The sequence below is a fragment of the Psammomys obesus genome, unplaced genomic scaffold, assembly GCF_907164565.1.
Source record: "Psammomys obesus unplaced genomic scaffold, mPsaObe1.curated_primary_1811, whole genome shotgun sequence".
Lineage (NCBI taxonomy): Eukaryota > Metazoa > Chordata > Mammalia > Rodentia > Muridae > Psammomys > Psammomys obesus.
Window position 1 is genome coordinate 24569306 of NW_026592510.1, and position 9155 is coordinate 24578460.

General features: G+C 42.5%; 1 long non-coding RNA gene across 1 annotated transcript; it reads left to right on the forward strand.

Annotated features, from left to right (window-relative positions):
* Positions 1-3578: 3578 nt before the first annotated feature.
* On the forward strand, positions 3579-7367 carry LOC129681781 (uncharacterized). Its single transcript, XR_008720885.1, has 3 exons — positions 3579-3752; positions 6825-6919; positions 7081-7367. It is a non-coding gene; the product is annotated as an uncharacterized LOC129681781 (long non-coding RNA).
* The last annotated feature ends 1788 nt before the right edge of the window (positions 7368-9155 follow it).

The following is a 9155-nucleotide window of genomic DNA, read 5'->3' on the forward strand; positions in this document are numbered from 1 at the left end:
ATCTATCTATCTATCTATCTATCTATCTATCTATCTATCTATCTATCTTCCTCCCTTCTTCTCTCTCCCTCCCCACCCCCCTGTCGGTTGCCTGCTTCCTGCTGCTCAGAATGTAAAGCTACTGGTCCACTGCAAGAAGCCTGACTGTTTTCCACCACGATGATCATGTACTGACCTTCCAAGTACTGGACTTACAAGCCCCAAGTAAATGCCTTCTTTTAGAAGAGTTGCCTTCTTCCTCAAGACCCAGCTATACCATTGCTAGGTATATACCCAAAACTTGCTCAAGTACACAACAAGGACATTTGCTCAACCATGTTTGTAGCAGCTTTATTCATAATAGCCAGAACCTGGAAACAACCCAGATGTCCATCAGCGGAGGAATGGATATAGAAAGTGTGGTATTTTTACACAATGGAATACTACTCAGCAATCAAAAATGAGGAAATCATGAAATTTGCAGGTAAATGGTGGGATCTAGAAAAGATCATTTTGAGTGAAGTATCCCAGAAGGAGAAAGACAAACATGGTATATACTCACTTATATAGACCTACAAGAAATGATAAACATAATGAAGTCTATACACCTAAAGGAGATAAACAAGACAGCAGACACGAGGTAAGATGATCAATCCTCACTTAGAAAGACAAATGAGATGTGCATAGGACATATGACAGGAGTCTACCGCAGAAGGCATCTGAAAGACCCTACTCAGCAGCGTTTCAAAACAGATACTAAGACTCATAACCAAACCTTTGGCAGAAGGGGAGCTAGTATGACAGGGAAAGGATAGGAGCCCCACAAGGACCAAAGATATCTGGGCACAGGGTTTTTTTTCCGAAAGTGTTTCTCCAACCAAGGACCATGTATGGATATAACCTAGAACCTTTACTCAGACGAAGCTCGTTGTAGCTCAATAACCAATTGGTTTCCCATAGTAAGGGGAACAGGGACTATCTCTGACAGGAACTCAATGACAGGCTCTTTGACCTCCCCAACCCCCAAGGGAGGAGCAGTTCTGCTAGGCCACAGAGGAGGACTTTGCAGCCAGCCCTGAAGATACCTGATAAAACAGGGCCAGACGAAAGGGGAGGAGGTCCTCCCCTATCAGTGGACTTGGAAAGGAGCAGGGAGAAGCTGAGGGAGGGAGGGTGGGATTGGGAGGGAATAAGGGAGCGGGATACAGCTGGGATGCAGAGTTAATAAAATGTAACTAATAATAATAAACAATAAATAAAACCTAAAAGAAACAAAAGAGTTGCCTTGATCATGGTGTCTTACACAGCAGTAAAACACTAACAAGGACTTCATCTGTGATGATTAATCTTTGTTTTCAGTTTGACCAGGATTTAGAATCATCCAGTGGGTAAGCATTCCTCCAGAAATACCTGAGAGAGCGTTTCTAGAAAGGATTCATGTGAGGAAGAAAATACAACACAAATATGGAGTCATCCCACAGGTTTGGGGGCCTAGGTGGAATAAAAGAAAAAAAAGACAACTAACAGAGTGCCATCATACTCCCTCTGCTGGCCTGGCTTGGCTAGGCAAACTTCAAAGATTAACTCAGGGTTAGCCTGTACATGCTTTGAGAATCAACAATAGAGTTCGAACACTCATTTCTCTGCTTCACTGACTTGAGGTAAAAAGCAACTGATACCAGGCTGAAGTGGGAAGACAATAAAAAAAAAATCCCTGGAATAATGTATATTTTATATGATTTCTTGTCCTTGATCCATATAAAATAAACATATATCTTGTCATTATTGAAATGGGCTCATTTTTCTATTGGAGTAATTTCTGATAAATAATACGTTTTGTTGAAACACTTATACATTTTGATTTTCTTATGATATCTAATTATGCTTCAGGGAATGGCAAGGAATGAGGATACTATGAAAGACAACTATTTAGCTGCTTGACTCTTAAAATGCCTACTGAGTGCATATGGTGGCTGTTTGAGAACTTGTGTGAGCACCTTGCACAGTATGTGTCTGTTGGGGTCCTGAGAAAAATACAAGACAATCAGAACCAGTAAGTGATGCCTACCATATTCTGATGTTTTAATTAAATGTGACTTCATTGATACCACTCCATTTTTCTGTACTTTACCACAGATTGATACCAAGACTGAGCTGTTTTACTAATATATACGTGTTCATTTCCTGTTGTTTGTATTTCAGGCTTTTGCCTGCCTGACCTGTCATTTGGACAATCTTGCCATTCGGGACCTCGGTCTTCTCTCTATTGGTCATTGTTACTGTATCTGTGACATGAGCTTGTACATCAGAACAGCTATAATAACTAGCGCTATTCAATAAGTTTATGAGGTCCTACTTTTTTATTTTAGTCAATGTTGTAGGCTTATCCTTCTGAGTCAAAGCTTCTAAATGTTGCTTCAAAAGCAGAACCTGGGGCTGGAGAGATGACTCAGTGGTTAGGAGCACTGACAGCTCTTTCAGAGGTCCCAGGTTTGATTCCCTGCTCCTACATGGGGGCTCTCAACAGCCTGTAACTCCAGTCCCATAAGGACTCAATGCCTTCTTCTGGCCTCCAAGAGCACTGTAGAGGCAAATGCTTGTACACATAAAATAGAAATAAATAATATTTCCATAAATAAATAAATGTTTATTTGAGCATTTTCTCTGTGTGTGCATATGGGCACTTCATTTACTTAATTTGCGTGAACAGGGGAACATTTGCCAAGGCACAAGCGCAGATGTCAAAAGAGCACTTTTCAGAGTAAGCTAGCTCTTCCAACCCTGCAGATCCCAGGGAGCAAAATCAAGTTGTCAGTCCTAGCTGGGAGTACTTTTATCCAGTGAGCTATCTCAGGAGAGGCTAAATAGTTCACAAGTGAACAGAATCAATGAGGGGGAGGAGAGAAGGGAGGGGAAGCTGCAATTAAAGTAAATTAGTGAATGAATGAACGAATGAAAAAAGTAGAAAAAGCCACTGAAAGAGTCCAATAGTCTTTTATAATGAAAGTTCTGAAATAATAACAATAAAAACAAAAAAACCAATGAGATGTCAGGGACCACCTGTGGAAGCTCACCAACTTGCCTCAACTTGCCTGTTCCCTTACCTGTGGTAAACATACTGCTTGGAAGCAACAGAAATGTGCTCCCAGAACCGTGGCTTGGCAGCAGCAGAGATGTACTCCCAGAACCTTGACTTACCACAAGATGTGTCAGGCCCCTGGCCGAGAAGAATCTGTAACTTTTCACCCACCCTACTTCCTTGTCCTGAACCCTATTTAAAAGCTATTTTGCTCGGTAAAGTTAGTCCTTGACAAGCACCTGTTTGCTTGGACTCGGTTTCTCTTTCTTGTTTATCTTTTCACAGGGCGGATTCTCTGCTACGCCTCCCAAATAACTTTAGCTCCGCTGGCCGGGGCAAATGAGGTAAGTAGCTTTGATCTGGCATAAACAGAAAAGTAAAAGCTAGTGCAACAGAACTGTAGTCATTTCCTTTAAATGCTTCTCTTAGACAAAAACAAAACTGAAACTCAGCTAAAATTAGATTAGCTAAAAATAATTAACTAAAAACAGCAGCTGAGCAAGTTGTTTCATTTTGCCTTCAGGTTCACTATATAAAGACATCAGCATTTTCAGTTTGGTATTCTACGATTCAGAAATCACTTCCTACTCAGCTAAACTTCTTAAAATCTTGCTTTATCCTAAACTCTTAAGGAGTTTAACATAAAAAGGGCCAAGCAGGAGATCAGAAGAGTGCCAACTTCAGGATGCCTTCTGTAAGTCTCTTGCTTTATTTTTTTAATATTTATTAATTTACTTTATGCAGATGAGTGTTTCATGCACACCAGAAGAGGGAATCAGATTCCATTACAGATGGTTATTAGCCACCATGTGGTTGCTGGGAATTGAGCTCCGGACCTCTGGAAGAGCCAGTGCTCTTAACTGCTGAGCCATCTCTCCAGCCCGTGTCTCTTGATTTATAAGGGAAAGTCTCTCTGGGTTGACTGCCTTTGGGAGGGATTCAGTCCAGTTTGCTGACCTTAGAAGGAGTGAATGCATGCATCTTATTTGAAATTTTGTATGAAAATTAAGCTACTGTGCAGAATAAGATTCCCACGCGAGCTGGAGAGATATCTCAGTGGATAAAAGTGCTGTCTGCTTCTGCAGAGGTCCTGAGTTCAATTCCCAGAAATCACATGGTGGCTACTTGTCACCGACCAGCAGTGACACCTGAATATCACCTGAGAGAGGGCTGGGGAGAGAGAGACAGAGCAACACAGAGAAGGACACCAAGTCTACATGCTGATCAAAGTGTCGATTTAATGGACGTCAGGTTAACACTTAAGTAGGCAAAAAAGTACAAGCAGTTTCTCACGCAGGCAATTTTACTTAGCCAAAACATATGAGGGCTCACTCAAGGTTACACAGAGCTTGCTGTCTGGTTAAAATGGTTCGCAGAGTTTCTCAGGGTCAGAGCAATCCGCTGTAGGGCCACCAAGGTCAGTCTATGAGAGACTGGACTTTGGAAAATAGCCAGAGCCAAGAGGCCCAATTCCACTGCTCAGATGCCATTAACTCCAAATTTGCCATTAACTCCAAAAAGGCTGCCACAGCTACAACCATCTACCCTGGGATCTGATGCCTTCTTGTGGCATGCAGGTATACATGCAGATAGAGCACTCATACATAAAATAAATAAAATCTTTAAAAAAACAAAAAGATTCCCATGGGAAACTATGATGTTTTTTGCAGAGCAGCTATCTCTCTCCCTGTCTCCATAGAGCGGGGTTGTGGTCTGAGGGAGAGGTGCAGATGGCTCAAAGGGAGCTGCGTCTCACTCCAGAACTTGAGTCTGTACATGAACTCTTTGTGTCCCCTACAATGGCAACCCTTCCACCTGCACAACCAACCACAGCCTCTCCCTCGTCCCCATTCCGCTTCTGCATTGCCGCTCTCCATCCCTTTCGTAATGTTTGCCCCTCTACACAGAAACATATTCCCAACCACACATTCCAATCCTCTCCACACACACAAGAACATACACACACACACACACACACACACACACACACACAATTTTAAAATCGATTCAGAAGAGAACTCTGGAGGCTTGAGAGAAATTTACTGACATTATAAAGGGGGGGAAAAGGCAAGAAGGGCAAGCTGGAAATCTTGGTAGCCTCTGAGTGGAAGGGTGTGGAAAAGGAGAAAGAAATATTATGCATTTAATAATGTACAGAACAGACACACAAGGACAACAGAAGCAGGTACCTGGGGCCTTTGGTCTTTATATTTTATACTGAGGGGTACAAATTTGGCCTCCTCTCAGGTGATATTGTTATAGTTTGTGGGCACAAGCCTGGGCTCAAATAGCTCTAACAAGTTAAGCTGTCTTCAAGGTGTCATTAAAGAGACAATCATAAAATGTAGAGAAAAAATTGTTCCATGGCTACACAGAGAAGAAGGACAAATAATGAGAACCAGTGGCTGCCCCCCCCCCCCGCGCGCTACCACCAGCAAGTTTATCTTTTATCTTTGGCATAAGATTTAGATATAAAGAAAGTGTGTCTCTTTGTATATCTTCTTCACTCCATCCAGGCATTTGCCGTGAGCACATAAGTGACACTCCACCTTTTCAAGCCAACCAGAGAGAAAGTAAATAACTTACTATTTTTTTAACTAAAAGTTTCATTGAAGAGCCTAGAACTCAGAATTGTGTTTAAGACAGAATAATTATTACTCATTTCAGTCAGTTTACCTTTCAGGCTTATTAGCTTTGGGACAGGAGGAAATAACGGACCAGCATCAGTTATTGTCGATTTACCTTATAGCTTTGTTAGCCTCTGCCGTCAGTTCATCTTTACCTTGATTCTTTACAAGCAGCCTTCAGATCTTTTGCTCTTACTGTGAGCCAGTGCAGGTGGACTTCCAACATAGCAGTGGAAGCTTATGAACAGCTTGGAGATCTTTCATTATTGCCCTTGAATCTGCTTTCTTATTTTTCCTCTAGTTCTCTATCTAGCAGTGAATTGCTAATGCCATTTGTCTCAGAAGAAGATGACATATAGCTACCTGCATATCTTCAACGGCTTCTGTGGCTTCAAGGGGCACTTCTATTCATTGCCTTCCTACCTGCCTAGTATCAGGCTTACATTCCTCTGGTTTCCTCCTCTGCTGAGTTAGTTCAGCTTAGGAATCACTTCACTGGTTCTTTTTCACCAGCCAAAGGGAAGCTTCGCTTTCTCCTCCTTTTCCGCTATCACCCACTCTCATGGGTGAGCAAATTGTCACAGGACCTGGATTTATCTGGAGGCTCAGAGAAACAGTAGAGGTTTGCGTTAGGACCAGTAAACTACCCATCACTGAAGATGGGGCACCTTGACCATGGTTGACGTCTCCCCTCCCGCAAGGGGCTTTTTCTACAGGCTTCTTTTTCCCTCACGATACTCATTCCTCCTTTTGCCTCTATCTAACTTTTCTCCATGTTCTTGTACACAGTACAAACACTATTCACCTTCTACACAGACCACTTTCACTGCCTCACTGACTCCAGACCACACCTCTCGACCTGAGCAAACTACCAAAGCATGGGCAAATGCCTCTTCTTCCTTAGAAGACTGCTGATAGTGAGATAAAATAAAAAACTCTTTTCCAATCACAATGGATCCTCTTAAAGATTCCAAGAGACATTTTCCCCAATGGGAAGATAGGATTCAGTCCAGTGGGACTGAGAGACAATGGGGGACTTCCCAAAGCCATAGAGACAGTCCATGATTAACAGAAGTTCAAAATCAGATTTGTTGTTGTACAAACTTGTTTTCCTGTTCTCCCTGTTTATCTGCTTCCAGATCATAGGACTACTCACAGGTGGACTGGGATATGCCTTGGTGTGTGCTATTTTATTACTGTCCAGATACCTGGGCAGAACTGCCCATGCCCGTTGGTGAGTGTCTTTCTGTTTCTCCTACCCTGTTCAGAAGCAAATAGTCACACAATGTCTAAGCCCTCTGAGCATGACCATCTTCCTGTCACTCAATGTTCCCCTTTGTGTCTGTTTTGTTGTTGTTGTTGTTGCTTTGTTTTGTTTTTATTTATTTTTCTCAGAGAAATGGATCCTGCCAGTATGCCTCAGAGGGAGCCCAGAAGACATCTAAAAGCCACTCAAAGAAAAATTAAGTGAAACCCACTGTGTAATTAAGCAAATCTAAACAGCATCTCTCACTGGAACCCAAAGAAGACCTTCTCCTTCTAGGCTTTCATAACCCAGGATCTCCCTTTCCTGACAAATGAGGAAATACCTTACCCATTGCTTATACCCTGAATCTTGTGGTTTGATTCAGTTTGATAAATCATAGTCTAATAAACAAGTAGGAATGTAATACGCATTTTAACCAACAGGTCTCCCAGAGCACTTACTGTTTTGTTGTGTGGGCATCTATAAACCAGTCTTAGTACACATACGTGCACACAGTTCCTTGCCTGAGAGTTTGTGAGTTGAATGAACAAGTATCTAGAAATATGATTTTCTATACTTATGTATTTGCTTAACAGCTATGTATGGAATGCTTATTTGATATTTTGAAAGTTCTTTTTTTGTGGCAGGACTTGAGTAAATAATGTGAGGAGGACATTGTCCTTGATCTCAAGGAATTTGGGGCTTTACAAAAGGAACACCTTACATATTAGTTGGCTCTTCATCACTGTATCAAAATACATGACAGCCTAGTTGTGAGGAAGAGAAATCTACTTAGCTCACCATCTGGAGATTCAAAAGCATGACACTTACACTGGCTCAGTTCCCGGGAGGACACTGAGGTAACCCACAGCTTGTCAATCCAGGAGCAGAGGAGGCTGAGTGATCCACGCTTGCTCTTTTCATAACTGCCTGTAAGTGTTTCAGTTCTGAGGGGAAAGGCCTCCCCAGTAGAGGTGCTGCAGCTCTGAGAGGGAAGGTTTCCCTGGGGGAAGTGTCACAGTTCTGAAGGGAAAGGTATTCTGGGAGTTGGGAACCAAGAAATAGCACAAAGTCACACCATACAGCAAACCTCACACACGAGGATTTGGGGAAAGACGCAAGAGGCTGACTGCCTCTGCTTGGATGAGAAGTAGCAAAGAACTGAGCAGGAGGCAGTTATATAGGGCTTTAAGTCGGGCTTCTCCAGGGTGGCGCTGCCCAGGGTGGCCTAGGATTGGAGAGATTTCTGTGGCCTGATCTTGGGCTTTTGTTTTTTTCTGTAGGGTGGAGTTAGGATTAGGGAAGTCTAGAGGCAGGGCCTAGCCATTTGTACCTCGAGGGGTTTACACTTCCATCAGGTTAGAACTAGTTGCTGGTCGTGGTGGAATTCAGGCCTCTAATCCCAGTACTCAGGAAGGCAGAGGCAGGCAGATCTTTGTAAACAGGCAGATCTCTGTGAGTTCGAGGCCAGCCTGGTCTACAAAGCGAGTCCAGGACAGCCAAAGCTACACAGAGAAACGGGGAGAAATCCTGTCTCAGGAAAAAAAAAAAAAAAAAAAGGAGTCACACAAGAGATACCTATTGCAACAAATGACCTCCCTTCAGGATAGTACTACAAGACTGTTTGAGGGAAAACGTGGCACATCTGTTTTTACAAATAGTTTTATTGAACCGCAGCTGAAACCATTAATTTTTTTTTCTGGCTCCTTTTTGAATACAACAGCAGAGTCTGATACCAGGAATCCTCATTTTATTTATGTTGCTATCATAAAATACATGACAAAAACTGCATAGGTCCTGCTGCCTTGAATTTTCTGCCATAATGGAATATACCTGGAACTAGAATCCAGAATAAATCTTTGCCCCTCCCCCCCCAAAAAAAACCTATTTAGGGGAATAAATGTTATTTTTAGACCACAATTCCAGGCTACAGTCCATCATTGAGGGAAACCAACGAAGCAGGAAAGACAGAAGCATCTGATCACAGAACATCTACAGTCAAGGGCAGAGAGAAATGAATGCACCATGCTCACTTCTTTGTTGGCTTGTTTTTAGCCCAATCTCTCTACTCTTCTACAGTACAGGAACTCCTGCCTAGGGAAAGCCACTGCCCACAGCAGCTGGGTCTTCTCATGTCAATTCGCTTAATTAATATAATTATCCACAGACATGTCCATAAGCCACCCAATGTAGACAACTCCACTGAAATTCTCCTCTCGGGTGA